At 40.7% G+C, this 14546-nt stretch overlaps 1 protein-coding gene across 1 annotated transcript in view; it reads right to left on the bottom strand.

The window, feature by feature from the left end:
* The window catches only part of LOC139767160 (uncharacterized), a 1522454-nt gene that overhangs the window by 350402 nt on the left and 1157506 nt on the right, over positions 1-14546 (bottom strand).

Below are 14546 nucleotides of genomic sequence, written 5' to 3'. Positions count from 1 at the left end.
AAGTAACGTAAGGGTAAGAGAGATGTGTGGAAATAAAAAGAGCGTGGTTGAGAGAGCAGAAGAGGGTGTTTTGAAATGGTTTGGGCACATGGAGAGAATGAGTGAGGAAAGATTGACCAAGAGGATATATGTGTTGGAGGTGGAGGGAACAAGGAGAAGAGGGAGACCAAATTGGAGGTGGAAAGATGGAGTGAAAAAGATTTTGTGTGATCGGGGCCTGAACATGCAGGAGGGTGAAAGGAGGGCAAGGAACAGAGTGAATTGGAGCGATGTGGTATACCAGGGTTGACGTGCTGTCAGTGGATTGAATCAAGGCATGTGAAGCGTCTGGGGTAAACCATGGAAAGCTGTGTAGGTATGTATATTTGCGTGTGTGGACGTATGTATATACATGTGTATGGGGGGGGGTTGGGCCATTTCTTTCGTCTGTTTCCTTGCGCTACCTCGCAAACGCGGGAGACAGCGACAAAGTATAAAAAAAAAAAAAAATACATATATATATATATATATATATATATATATATATATATATATATATATATATATATATATATATTATCCCTGGGGATAGGGGAGAAAGAATACTTCCCACGTATTCCCTGCGTGTCGTAGAAGGCGACTAAAAGGGAAGGGAGCGGGAGGCTGGAAATCCTCCCCTCTCGTTTTTTTTTTTTTTTTTCCAAAGAAGGAACAGAGAAGGGGGCCAGGTGAGGATATTCCCTCAAAGGCCCAGTCCTCTGTTCTTAGCGCTACCTCGCTAATGCGGGAAATGGCGAATAGTATGAAGAAAAAAAAAAAAAAAAAAAAATATATATATATATATATATATATATATATATGTATTTTTTTTTTTGCTTTGTCGCTGTCTCCCGCGTTTGCGAGGTAGCGCAAGGAGACAGACGAAAGAAATGGCCCAACCCACCCCCATACACATGTATATACATACATCCACACATGCAAATATACATACCTACACAGCTTTCCATGGTTTACCCCAGACGCTTCACATGCCCTGATTCAATCCACTGACAGCACGTCAACCCCGGTATACCACATCGATCCAATTCACTCTATTCCTTGCCCTCCTTTCACCCTCCTGCATGTTCAGGCCCCGATCACTCAAAATCTTTTTCACTCCATCTTTCCACCTCCAATTTGGTCTCACACTTCTCCTTGTTCCCTCCACCTCCGACACATATATACTCTTGGTCAATCTTTCCTCACTCATTCTCTCCATGTGCCCAAACCATTTCAAAACACCCTCTTCTGCTCTCTCAATCACGCTCTTTTTATTTCCACACATCTCTCTTACCCTTACGTTACTTACTCCATCAAACCACCTCACACCACACATTGTCCTCAAACATCTCATTTAAAGCACATCCAACCTCCTGCGCACAACTCTATCCATAGCCCACGCCTCGCAACCATACAACATTGTTGGAACCACTATTCCTTCAAACATACCCATTTTTGCTTTCCAAGATAATGTTCTCGACTTCCACACATTCTTCAAGGCTCCCAGGATTTTCGCCCCCTCCCCCACCCTATGATCCACTTCCGCTTCCATGGTTCCATCTGCTGCCAGATCCACTCCCAGATATCTAAAACACTTTACTTCCTCCAGTTTTGCTCCATTCAAACTTACCTCCCAATTGACTTGAAACTCAACCCTACTGTACCTAATAAACTTGCTCATATTCACATTTACTCTTAACTTTCTTCTTTCACACACTTTACCAAACTCAGTCACCAGCCTCTGCAGTTTCTCACATGAATCAGCCACCAGCGCTGTATCCTTAGCAAACAACAACTGACTCACTTCCCAAGCTCTCTCATCCACAACAGACAGTCTGCATACTTGCCCCTCTTTCCAAAATTCTTGCACTCACCTCCCTAACAACTCCATCCATAAACAAATTAAACAACCATGGAGACATCACAAACCCCTGCCACAAACCTACATTCACTGAGAACCAATCACTTTCCTCTCTTCCTACACATACACATGCCTTACATCCTCAATAAAAACTTTTCACTGCTTCTAACAACTTGCCTTACACACAATATATTCTTAATACCTTCCACAAAGCATCTTTATCAACTCTACCATATGCCTTCTCCAGATCCATAAATGCTACATACAAATCCATTTGCTTTTCTAAGTATTTCTCACATACATTCTTCAAAGCAAACACCTGATCCACACATCCTCTACCACTTCTGAAGCCACACTGCTTTTCCCCAATCTGATGCTCTGTACATGCCTTCACCCTCTCAATCAATACCCTTCCATATAATTTACCAGAAATACTCAACAAACTTATACCTCTGTAATTTGAGCACTTACTTTTTTCCACTTTGCCTTTGCACAATGGCACTATGCAAGCGTTCCGCCAAACATCAGTCACCTCACCATGAGTCATACATACATTAAATAACCTTACCAACCAGTCAACAATACAGTCTCCCCATTTTTTAATAAATTCTACTGCAATACCATCTAAACCTGTTGCCTTGCCGGCTTTCATCTTCCGCAAATATTTTATTACCTCTTCCCTGTTTACCAAATCATTTTCCGTTGCCCTCTCACTTTGCACACCACCTCGACCAAAACACTCTATATCTGCCACTCCATCATCAAACACGTTCAACAAACCTTCAAAGTACTCACTCCATCTCCTTCTCACATCACCATTACTTGTTATCACCTCCCCATTAGCCACCTTCATTGATGTTCCCATTTGTTCCCTTGTCTTACGCACTTTATTTACCTCCTTCCAAAACATCTTTTTATTCTCCCTAAAATTCAATGATACTCTCTCACCCCAACTTTCATTTGCCCTTTTTTCACCTCTTGCACCTTTCACTTGACCTCATGCCTCTTTCTTTTATACATCTCCCACTCATTTGCATTATTTCCCGGCAAAAATTGTCCAAATGCCTCTCTCTTCTCTTTCACTAATAATCTTACTTCTTCATCCCACCACTCACTACCCTTTCTAATTTGCCCACCTCCCACACTTCTCATGCCACAAGCATCTTTTGCACAAGCCATCACTGCTTCCCTAAATATATCCCATTTCCCCCCCACTCTCCTTTACATCCTTTGTTCTCACCTTTTTCCATTCTGCACTCAGTCTCTCCTGGTACTTCCTCACACAAGTCTCCTTCCCCAGCTCACTTACTCTCACCACTCTCTTCACCCCAACATTCTCTCCTTTTCTGAAAACCCCTACAAATCTTTACCTTTGCCTCCACAAGATAATGATCAGACATCCCTCCAGTTGCACCTCTCAGCACATTAACATCCAAAAGTCTCTTTCGTATGCCTATCAATTAACACATAATCCAATAACACTCTCTGGCCATCTCTCCTACTTACATACACATACTTATGTATATATCTCTTTTTAAACCAGGTAGTACCAATCACCAGTCATTTTTCAGCACATAAATCTACAGGCTCTTCACCATTTGCATTTACGACACTGAACACCCCATGTACACCAATCATTCCCTCAACTGTCACATTACTCACCTTTGCATTCAAATCACCCATCACTATAACCCGGTCTCATGCATCAAAACTACTAACACACTCACTCAGCTGCTCCCAAAACACTTGCTTCTCATGATCTTTCTTCTCATGCCCAGGTACATAAGCTCCAATAATCACCCATCTCTCTCCAACCACTTTCAGTTTTACCCATATCAATCTAGAGTTTACTTTCTTACACTCTATCATATACTCCCACCACTCCTGTTTCAGGAGCAGTGCTACTCCTTCCCTTGCTCTTGTTCTCTCACTAACCCCTGACTTTAATCCCAAGACATTCCCAAACCACTCTTCCCCTTTTCCCTTGAGCTTCGTTTCACTCAGAGCCAAAACATCCAGGTTCCTTTCCTGAAACATACTACCTATCTCTCCTTTTTTCTCATCTTGGTTACATCCACACACATTTAGACACCCCAACATATACACTTATATACATGCACATATTCAAACTTGCTTGCCTTCATCCATTCCAGTTGCTGCCCCACCCCACAGGAAACAGCATCGCTACCCCCAAGTTCAGTGAGGTAGCACCAGGAAACAAACAAAAAGGGTACTTTCCTTTACACCCAGTAACTAGCTGACGTGTAATGCACCGATACCACAGCTCCCTATCCACTTCCAGTCCCCACATACCTTTCCATGGTTTACCCCAGATGCTTCACATGCCATAGTTCAGTCCATTGACAGCACAATGACCCCGATGCACCACGTCTTTCTACTTCACTCTATTCCTTGCATGCATCTCACTCTCCTATATGTTCAGTACCTGATTGCTCAAAATCTTTTCCACTCATCCTCCCACCTCCAATTTGGTCTCCCGCTTCTCCTTGTTCCCTCCATCTCTAACACATATATCCTCTTTGTCAATCATTTCTCACTCATTCTCTCCGTATGTCCAAACCATTTCAACACACTCTCTTCTACTCTTTCAACTACACTCTTTTTATTTCCACACATTTCTCTTACCGTTTCATTACTTAGCTGATTAAACCACCTCACACCACATATTGTCCTCAAACTTTTAATTTCTAACACATCCACCCTCCTCTGTACAACACTATCTATAGCCCATGCCCCACAACCATATAACATTGTTGGAACTACTATTCCTTTAAACACCCATTTTTGCTCTTCGAGACAACATTCTCCTTCCACACATTCTTCATCGCTCCCAGAACCTTTGCCCCCTCCCCACCCTGCCACTCCCTTCTGCTTCCATGATTCCAACCGCTGCTAAATCCACTCCTAGATATCTAAAACACCTCACTCTAAATTTTTCTCCACTCAAACTTACATCCCAATCAACTCATCCCTCAACCCTGCTGAACCTAATAACCTTGCTCTTATTCAAATTTACTCACAACTTTCTCCTTTCACACACTTTCTCAAACTCAGTCACCAATCTCTGCAGTGTCACACTCGAATCAGCCACTAGAGCTGTATCATCAGCGAAAAACAACTGACTCACTTCCCAGGCCCTCATCCCCAACAGACTGCATTCTCGCCCATCTCTCCAAACCTCTTGCATTTACCTCCCTAATCACCCCATCCATTAACAAATTAAACAACCATGGGGACATCACACACACCCATGATGCAGATCAACCTTCACTGGGAACCAATAACTCTCCTCTTTTCTTACTCATACATATGCCTCACATCCTTGGTAAAAACTTTTCACTGCTTCTAGCAAATTACCTCCCACACCGTATATTCTTAAGACCTTCCACAAAGCATCTCTATCAACCCTATCATAAGCCTTTTTCTGATCTATAAATGATACATACAAATCCATCTGCTTTTCTAAGTATTTCTCACATACATTCCTCAAAGCAAACACCTGATCCACACATCCTCTACCACTTGTGAAACCACACTGCTCTTCCCCAATCTGATGCTCTGTACATGACTTCATCCCCTCTGTCAATACCCTTCCATACAGTTTCACAGGAATACTCAAAAAATTTATGCCTCTGTAGTTTGAATACTCACCTTTATCTCCTTTGGCTTTATAGAATGGTACCATGCATATATTCTGCCAATCCTCTGACACGTCACCATGGTACATACATACACTGAAGAAATACCCTTACCAACCACTCAACAACACAGTCACGCCTTTTTTAATAAAATTCACTGCAATACCATCCATCCCCGCAACCCTGAAGGATTTCATTATCCACAAAGCTTTCACTACGTCTTCTCTCTTAACCAAACCATTCTCTCTGACACTCTCACTTTCCACTCCACCCAGATCACAACGCCCTACATCTGCTACTCTATCATCAAACACATTCATCAAACCTTCAAAATACTCACTCCATCTTCTCACTTTATCACTACCTGTTATTACTTCCCCAATTGCCCCTTCACCAATGTTCCTGTTTGTTCTCTTGTCTCATGCATGTTGTTTACCTCCTCCCAAAACATCTTTTTGTTCTCCCTAAAGTTTAATGATACTCTCTCATCTCAACTCTCATCTGCCACCTTTTTCAACCCTGCATCTTCCTCTTAACCTCCTGCTGCTTACTTTTATAAATCTCCTGGCCATATGCACTCCTCCCTCGTAAATATCATCCAAACGCCTCTCTTTTCTCTTTCACTTACAACTTTACTTCTACATCCCAACACTCACTACCCTTTCTAATCTTCCCAACTTTCAACTTTCACATGCTACAGGCATTTTTTGTGCAAGCTATCACTGCTTCCCAAAATACATTCCATTCCTCACCCACTCCCTTTATGCCATTTGCTCTCACCTTTTGCCATTCTACACTCAATCGCTCCTGGTGCTTCCTCACACAAGTCTCCTTTCCAAACTCACTTTCTCTCACAACACTCTTCTCCCCAACATTCTCTCTTTATTTTCAAAAACCTCTACAAATCTTCACCTTCACAAGATAGTGAGCAGACATTCCTCCAGCTGCCCCTCTCAGCACATCAACATCCAAAAGTCTCTCTTATACAGGCCTATCAATTAAAACGTAATCCAATAATGCCCTTTGACCATCTCTCCTACTCACATACATATACTTATGCATATCTCTCTTTTTAAACCAGGTATTCCCAATCACCATTTTTTTTCAGCAGAAAAATCCAATAGCTCCTCACCATTTCCATTCACACCATTGAATACCCCATGTACACCAATTATACCCTCAACTGCCACATTACTTATGTTCGCATTTCAATCACCTTTCACTAAAATCTAGTCTCTTGCATCAAAGCTGCTGACACACTCACTCAGCTGATCCCAAAACACTTCCCTCTCATGATCTTTCTTCTCATAACCAGGTCCATAAGCACCAATAATCACCCATCTCTCTCCATCAACTTTCAGTTTACCAAAGTGAATTTAGAAGTTACTTTCTTACACTGTATCAGATACTGCCACAACTCCTTCTTCAGGAGTAGTGATACCCATTCCTCAGCTCTTGTCCTCTCACCAACAACTGACTTTACTCCCAAGACTTTCCCTAACCACTCTTCCCCTTTACCCTTGAGCTTTGTTTATCTATTATACTTAGTCACTGTTTCCCGCTTCAGCGAGGTATCCACAAGAAAACAGATGAAGGTTGGCCCATTCACTCATATACACATATATATACATAAATGCCCATACATGCAAAATTGTGGCCTTTGTTGTCTTTTCCTAGCACCACCTCGCATGCATGCAGGGGGAGGGGGTTGTCTTTTCATGTGTGGTGGGGTGGCAACGGGAATGAATAAAAGCTGCAAGTATGAATTATGTACATGTGTATATATGTATATGTCTGTGTATGTATATATATATATGCATACATTGAAATGTATAGGTATGTATATGTGTGTGTGTGGACGTGCATGTATAAACGTGTATGTGGGTGGGTTCGGCCATTATTTCATCAGTTTCCTTGTGCTACCTCGCTAACATGGGATACAGCGACAAAGTATTATAAATAAAATAACATACATATACACAGACATACAAATATACACATGTATATATTCATAATTGCTTGCCTAATCCATTCCTGGCGCTACCTTGTCCCACAGGAAAGAGAATCGCTACCCCCTGCTTCAGTGAGGTAGTGCCATGAAAATAAACAAAAAAGACCATGTTCATTCACATCCAGTCTCTAGCTGTCATGTGTAATGCACAGAACCACAGCTCACTATCGACATCCAGGCCCCAAAGACCTTTCCATGGTTTACCCCAGACACTTCACATACACTGATTCAATCCATTGACAGCATATCGCCCTGGTATACCACATCATTCCAATTCACTCTAGTCCTTGCACGCCTCTCACCCTCCTGTATGTTCAGGTCCAAATCCCTCAAAATCTTTTTTCACCCCATCCTTCCACTTCCAATTTGGTCTCCCACTTCTCCTTCTTCCCTCCACCACTGACACATATATCCTCTTTGTCAATCTTTCCTCACTCATACTCTTCCTATGTCCAAACCATTTCAACACACCCTCTTCTGCTCTCTCAACTACACTCTTTATTTCCACACATCTCTAATACCCTTTCATTACTTACTTGATCAAACCACCTCAAACATTTCATTTCCAACACATCCACCCTACTTCGCACAACCCTATCTATAGCCCATACCTTGCAACCATACAATATTGTTGGATCTACTGTTCCTTCTAACATACCCATTTTTGCTCTCTAAGATAATGTTTTCGCCTTCCCCACATCCTTAATCGATCCCAGAACCTTCACCCCCTCCCCTCACTTCCACTTTCATGATATATAAAACACTTCCCTTCCTCCAGTTTCCTCCATTAAACTTACCTCCCAAATTAACTTGTCCCTCAACACTACTAAACCTAATAACCTTGCTCTTATTCACATTTGCTCTCAACTTTCCCTTTTCACATATGTATCCAAACTAAGTTACTAACTTCTGCAATTTCACACTCGAATCAGCCACCAGAGCTGTATCATCGGTGAACAACAACTGACTAACTTCACAAGCCCTCTCATCTCGAAGAGACTGTATACTCACCCCTCTCTCTAAATTTCTTGCATTTACCTCCCTAACCACCCCATCCATAAAAAATCAAAGAACAATGAAGACATCACATACCCTTGGCACAGACCAACATCCACTGGGAACCAACCACCCACCTCTCCTTCTACTCGTTCACATGCCTTACATCCTTTGTTATTAACTTTTCACTACTTCTAGCACCTCACCTCCCACACCATATACTCTTAAGATCTTCCACAAAGCGTCTATATCAACCATATCACATGCTTTCTCAAGATCCATAAATGCTACACACAAATCCATCTGTTTTTCTAAGTATTTCTCACATACATTCCTCAAAGCAAACACCTGATCCACACATCCTCTACCAATTCTGAAACCACACTGCTCTTCCCCAGTCTGATGATATATATACATGTCTTTATCCTCTTAATCAATACCCCCTCATACAATTCTCCAGCAATACTCATCACTATGCATGCATTCCACCAATTCTCAGGCACTTCACCATGATCCATACATACACTGAATATCCTTACCAACCAATCAACAAAACAGTCACCCCCTTAAATTCTACTGCAATACCTTCCAAACCTGCCGCTTTGCCAGATTTCATCTTCCATAAAGCTTTCACTACCTCTTCTCCCTTAACCAAACCAATCTCCTAATCTAACTTCGCACACCAACTCGACCAAAGCACCCTATATCTGCCACTCCATCATCAAACACATTCAACAAACCTTCAAAATACTCACTTCCCTCTCACCTCATCACTGACTGTTATTACTTCCCCACCTGCCCCCTTCACTGATGTTCCCATCTGTTCTCTTGACTTATGCATGTTATTTACCTCTTTCCAAAACATATTTTTATTCTCCCTAAAGTTTAACAATACTCTCTCACCCTAACTCTCATTTGCCCTCTTTTTCAACCCTTGCCCCTTTCTCTTGACCTCCTGCCACTTTCTTTTATACATCTGCCAGTCATTTGCATTCCTTCTATGCAAGTATTGTCCAAATGCCTCTCTTGTCTCTTTTGCTAACAACTTTACTTCTTCACACCACCACTTACTACCCTTTCAAATCTGCTCACCTTTTGCAATTCTACACTCAATTTCTCCAGATACTTTCCCACACAAGTGTCCTTTCCAAGCTCACTTACTCTCACCACTCTCTTCTCCCCAACATTCTCTCTTCATTTTTGAAAACCTCCACAAATCTTCACCTTCACCTCCACAAGATAGTGATTAGACATCCCTCCAGCTGCCCCTCAGAGCAAAGTAACATCCAAAAGTCTCTCTTTTACAAGCCTATCAATTAACACGTAATCCAATAATGCCATGTGACCATCTCTCTTACTCACATAAGTGTACTTTATGTATATCCCTCTTTTTAGATAAGGTATTCCCAATCACCAATCTTTTTTCAGCACACAAATCTACAAGCTCTTCACCATCTCCATTCACAACACTGAATACCCCATGTACACCAACTATACCCTCCACTGCCACATTACTCACCTTTGCATTTAAATCACCCATCACTATAACCTGGTCTCGTGCATCAAAGCTTCTGACACTCTCACTCAGCTGCTCCCAAAACACTTGCCTCTCATGATCTTTCTTCTCATGACCAGGTGCATAAGTGCCAATAATCACCCATCTCTCTCAATCAACTTTCAGTTCTTCCCACATCAATCTAGAAGTTACTTTCTTACACTCTATCACATACTCCTACAATTCCTGCTTCAGGAGTAGTGCTACACCTTTCTTAGCTCTTGTCCTCTCATCAACCCCTGTCTTTACTCCAAAGACTTTCCCAAACCACTCTTCTCCTTTATCTTTTAGCTTCATTTCACTGAGAGCCAGAACATCCAGGATTCTTTCCTCAAGCATATTATCTATCTCTCCTTTCTTCTCAACTTGGTTATATCCACACACATTCAGAAACCCCAATCTGAGCCTTTGAGGAGGATGAGCACTCCCCACTTGACTCATTCTTGTTTCCCTTTTTAGAAATTGAAATACAAGGAGGGGAGGATTTCCAGACCACAGCTCCCACCCCCTTTTCTCGCCTTCTACGACATGCGGGGAATACATGTTTAAGCATTCTTTTTTCCCCTATACTTGATTGCCGTTTCCCACCTCAGTGAGGTAGCACCTGGAAACAAAGAATGGCCTATCCATTCATATACACACACATATATATATATATACATAAACACCCATACACACACATATACATAACTTATACATCTATATACATACACATACACAGACATGTATACACAAGTACATATTCATACTTGCTTGCCTTCATCCATTTCCCATGATACCCCATCCCACTGGAAACAGCATCACTGCCCCCTACTTTAGCAAGGAAGTGTCAGGGAGACCAAAAAAAAAAAAAAAAAAAGAAAAAGAAAAAAATAGGCCACATTCGTTCACACTCTGTCTCTAGCTGTCATGTGAAATGCATCGAAACCACAGCTCCATATCTACATCAAGGCCCCACATACCTTTCCATGGTTTACCCTAGACATTTCACATGCCCTCGTTCAGTCCACTGACAGCACTTCCATCCCGGTATACCACATCATTCCAATTCACTCTATTCCTTGCACATCTTTCACCGTATTGTATGTTCAGGCCCCAATCCCTCAAAATCTTTTTCACTCCATCCTTCTACCTCTAGTTTGGTCTCCTGCTACTCCTTGTTTATTCCATCTCTGACACATATATCCTCTTTGTCAACCTCTCCTCACTCATTCTCTCCATACGTCCAAACCATTTCAACACACCCTCTTCTGCTCTCTCAACCACTCTATTTATTTCCACACATCTCTCTCTTACCCTTTTATTACTTACTCTATCAAACCACCTCACACCACATACTGTCCTCAAAAATTTCATTTCCAACATCCACCCTCCTCCATACAATCCTATCTATAGTCCATGCTTTGCAACCTAATATTGTTGGAACTATTATTCCTTCAAACTACCCATTTTTGCTCCCTGAGATAACGTTCTAGCCTTTCACACATCTTTCTTCACTCCCTGCCCCACCCTGCGACTCACTCCCATTTCCATGGTTCTACTCACTACCAAGTCCACTACCAGATATCTAAAACACTTCACTTCCTCCAATTTTTCTCCATTCAAACTTAGATCCCAATTAACTTTTACCTCAACCCTACTGAACCTAATAACCTTGCACTTATTCACATTTACTTCCAACTTTCTCCTTTCACACACTTTTCCAAACTCAGTCACCAACTTCTACAGTTTCTTACTCGAATCAGCCACCAGTGCTGCATCATCAGCGAACAACGACAGACTCACTTCCCAGGCACATCAGGTTTTTACATTAAAGAATGTGTGAGAAATACTTTGAGAAACAGAAGGATCTGTATGAGGTGTTTATAGATCTAAAGAAAGCATATGATGGGGTTGATAGATTCTCTGCAGAAGGCATTTTGAATACATAATAAGGGAAGAAGGTCACTGGAAGAAGTGAGGAGTCTTTAATGACAGTAAGGCATGTGTGTGAGTAGGTAGAGAGTAGTTAGTTATTACCTATTTGCAATGTATGGGGAGGGAGGCTTACACTCTTGGGGCCACATCTCTTAATTCTGTATTATCATATAATATCTTAAATCTCTATATGCTATCAGCATTAACTGTGTCCTCAGTCATTCTCTTCAATTCATCCTTCATTCTTATACTATAAAAGTACTTCTTTAAATGTTTCTTAAAAAAGTTCTTGCCTTGTTTCATGTATGTCCCTTGCTTGATTCATCCCTACATTTCTCGAGAAGTTGTTCAGTCCACATCATAGATCTGTTTTAAAATCTTAAAGACTATGATCAGATCACCCCTAGCTCTATTTTCTTCAAAGAATCACAATTTCAAAGACTTTAGCCTTTCTCTGTGACTTAATTCTCTTAATTTTGTTAACATCCTTTAATCTTGTTTATCAGTTCTTTGTGCTTCTTTGGATGAGATGATTACACTTGAGAAGCCTATTCTAGTTTGGCCTCTTGTGACATAAACAGTTTGCTGAATATTTCGTTATCCATGTTTTACGAGCAGCCCAGTGAATGTAAGCATCTTTGATGCTTGAGATCTGGTATTAGTGATGAGCTATTGAAATGGGAGATGAGTAATTAGCAAATAAAGATATAACTGGAGGACACAGGGTATTCACTGAAGTGAATAAGAATGAACAGTTTGTGGAATTCTGTGCTGAAAAAGGACTGGTGTCTAGGAATACCATATCTAAAAGAAGAACATAATTAAGTATACAACACAGCCTATATTGAGTTGCTGTATTTACATGTTATATTAATGCCTACATCTAAATAAAGGCTGTGGTAGCAAAGAACAAACCTATACATGATAAAGTTGCAAGTGTATATGTTATGCCATGCAAGGACTGTCATGAAATGTATACGTGGGAAAAACGAGAGGAATCATCAATACACAAATCTACCAACATAAGAGAGATGTTAGAGTAGGGAAAAGGGAAAAGTGTTGTTTTCATTCCCATGTGGGACTTTGACCATAGTATTGATTTCAACAACTGTAACATTGTTTCTAATTCTAATGAATATAATAAAAGCATAATTATCAGATCCACTCTCATTAGTTCTATGCATACTCTTAAATGTACCTAACGGCCAATTCTCACCTAACAAAGTTATATGTAGTAAAATTAAGAAATATGTAAAACTTCCTACAGGCTTAGGAAGAGTGGATAGGGCTTCAATTACTAGGCAGGACAAGGTATCATGATAGGTCAGGTAATGGGTGAGGGCATGTCAGGGGAAGACCTCAACATATATATATAACTTGGTTCTCTGTTTCTGATATCATTCCAACTGAGAATGGCATGTGCAAAGCCAAAACTCTATTGGATTTGAAATTATATCATCCATGAAGTGTGGTTTTAACTTTCACACTTTCTCACAACAGCATGTTCTTTTACTGTAAGATATTGAATTGTTGGAAAGTTTTGAAAATTTTGTTGCTCAAGAATCAGGTGAAACATGTATATCTTATATAAATATAAAGCTACAGATGCTTGTTTAATCTGCAAATCATGTAACACCTTTAAAGAGAGATGCTTGGAAAGCTGAAAAACATCAAAAAAGCAGATATCCTATCCCTAGAATGATAAGAAAATCTACCCTTCAAGGTTCTGACAAACTGGATATTTACTGTGAACTAGTCACAGTCCTTACAGTCTTCATAACCATGGTGTTCACTAACTGTATAAATGCTGAAGTGAAGAGCCTGGTGGTGTACTATCTGCAGCTAAGAATATTTCTTTTGGATAATTGGGGTTACCTGCAAATCAACTATACCAAGATGATGCTGGTGAGGTGAATTCAAATCAACTTGCCTTGTTCTCTGTGAACACATACTGGATATCAACAAAGGAGGAGATGCCTATTATTAATCTGACCATGTTTCATGAAGTATGCACTAATTGTCATCAAAACAGATCACAGACATATGTTTCATAATTTCACTGACAAGTATAAACAACATATCAACTTCTGGAATTGAATACTGAAGCACAAAATGTATATTGCCATGTTATGTAATGAAGATGGAACATTTCATGATAACTTTCTTTTACAGGCAACTTTTCCTCATAGTATCAGGAACAAATAAAAAATGGCCTCATCTATACACATCAACTATCTAGCTGTTATGTATATGTACTCAGACCAGTGCCTAACATACATAGATAAGTTTACCTTGACTATACCATAAGTCCTGGTGACAGCATGTTGCTGATCCAGTCCAATCTATCCATGCTTGGCTCTCTCCTAAATGTTCTGGCCTGAATACTTCAGAGCTTCTTTCAATCAATTCTTACATCTTCTTGCCCTTCCCTTCCTCCTTCCACTTCTGACACAAAGATTCTCTAAGCCACTCATTCTTCACTATCTATATGTCTAATCCATTTCAGCATTTCCTGGTCAGCTCTCTCAG

This window comes from Panulirus ornatus, chromosome 59, assembly GCF_036320965.1.
Source record: "Panulirus ornatus isolate Po-2019 chromosome 59, ASM3632096v1, whole genome shotgun sequence".
NCBI lineage: Eukaryota > Metazoa > Arthropoda > Malacostraca > Decapoda > Palinuridae > Panulirus > Panulirus ornatus.
The sequence above is the reverse complement of the archived record's forward strand: the minus strand, read 5'-3'. Positions and strand labels throughout refer to the sequence as shown.